The sequence below is a fragment of the Pteropus vampyrus genome, unplaced genomic scaffold (assembly GCF_000151845.1).
Source record: "Pteropus vampyrus isolate Shadow unplaced genomic scaffold, Pvam_2.0 Scaffold943, whole genome shotgun sequence".
Lineage (NCBI taxonomy): Eukaryota > Metazoa > Chordata > Mammalia > Chiroptera > Pteropodidae > Pteropus > Pteropus vampyrus.
In genome coordinates this window covers 118038-119600 of record NW_011889724.1, presented here as the reverse complement: position 1 = coordinate 119600, position 1563 = coordinate 118038, and the positions used below count along the sequence as shown (strand labels likewise).

General features: G+C 59.3%; 1 long non-coding RNA gene across 1 annotated transcript; it reads left to right on the top strand.

The window, feature by feature from the left end:
* Positions 1 to 209: 209 nt before the first annotated feature.
* Positions 210 to 1086, top strand: LOC111734285. Its single transcript, XR_002778401.1, has 2 exons — positions 210 to 437; positions 783 to 1086. It is a non-coding gene; the product is annotated as an uncharacterized LOC111734285 (long non-coding RNA).
* Positions 1087 to 1563: the final 477 nt, after the last annotated feature.

The following is a 1563-nucleotide window of genomic DNA, read 5'->3' as shown; positions in this document are numbered from 1 at the left end:
GGCTTAAGCAGCTCCTCTCTCCCTCTCGCCTCCCCTTCATGGCTCCCTCCCTTTGACAGGGTGCCTGCTAGGGGACCTCCTGGCTGGCCTCCGTGCCAGTCACCCACTGGGCATCTGCCTTCTTGACCTTGGCATGGGCATCGAAGATCATTGGGCTCACCGGCCAAGAATGTCATTGAAACTCCAGCGTTCAGCCTGGGGCGGGGGAGAGGGGGAAGAGGGAGGCCCTGAGCACTTTTCGAAAGGCCCCTCCAAGGCAGGTTTCATCAGAGCTGCTGCTGCTGCCCCAGAAGTCCCTGCCCCCAATCCCAGCCAGGTCCCCTTTGCCAGTTCTTTCTCTCTTTTAGGGGGGGGGGGGAAAAAAGAAAAAGAAAAAAAGGAAAAAAAGCAAGAAGAGGAAAAAAACTCAACAACAAAGTCTGTCCCACTCCAGTGAGGTAATTGAAAACAAATTTCTCTCCCCCCCCACACACGCCCCCACCCCAGTTCTCAAAGTGCGTAAAATGGAAGAGGGGCCCTGGGACCCAGCGCTGGGCACGACCTGCCGCTGTCTCCGACCTGCAGGCTGAGGGGCTGTGGCAGGGCTGGCCGGGCGGCCACCTTCCTCTGGGGCACCAGAGCAGGGGTGCCGGGCACCGGCTCTGAGGGGTCTGACGCTGTCCCAGACAGAGGAGTCACCTTCCAGGTCTGGCCCAGCACTGCCTCTCCCCCTTTGAAGCAACAAATAAACAGCAACAAAAGCAGCTAATTACCAAATGGCTTTATTGCTGGTTTGGTTCTAGAGCACTCAAGCCTTGACGAGCGAATGACTGTCCCCCAAGAAACGTCTCCAAGTGGTCTGAGGCTTTCTGCACGACCCCAGATGAGAGCTGTTTCCTCAGCATTCTCCCTGGCAACCCTCTGTGGAGGAAGGGGGACCCTGGAAGGTGCAGGCTTATGGGTCCCCTGGGTATCCCCCTGCCCCCAGCCCAGGCCTGAGGGAAGGGAGCAGGGAGAACACTCCGCAGCCGAACCAGCCCTACCTACCCCACCGCCGGAAAAAACCAACAGCCCAAACCCCAGAGGCAGGCGAAGCCAAATGTCCTAGTGGGGAAGCATTTCACCAACGGGTCTGTCCATCGCCTTGAGTCGGAGCCTTCCCGCTGAGTCACGGGTGAAGCCCTGGAGTTGAAACTGGCCCGGGTGCCTCTGCTGATTAATGAATTACCAGTCCCCAGCCCGGCGCACACTCCTAGCCCCTGGGAAGAATGAAGAACCTTGTGAACTTGAGGGAAAAGCCCTCGGCCAAGCGCCCTCTTCTTTCCTCCCGGCCGGGCAGTGGGCCTGTGGTGGCCTCTTCCTCCCCCGCAGGGGGCATTGTGAGCCGGTTAGTCACCTGCCCCGGCCTGGCGCCTCACTCAGCCCCAGCTTTTGGAAATGGGACAGGCGGCGGGACAATAGGCAAGGGGGGCGGTCAGCCCAGACAAAGGACAGCAGGAAAAACACCATCACTTGCTTGGAGGCCAGCTCGCTGGCATTTGGGAGAATGTGTCATTGCATTTACTGGGTGTGTGTGTGGGGGGG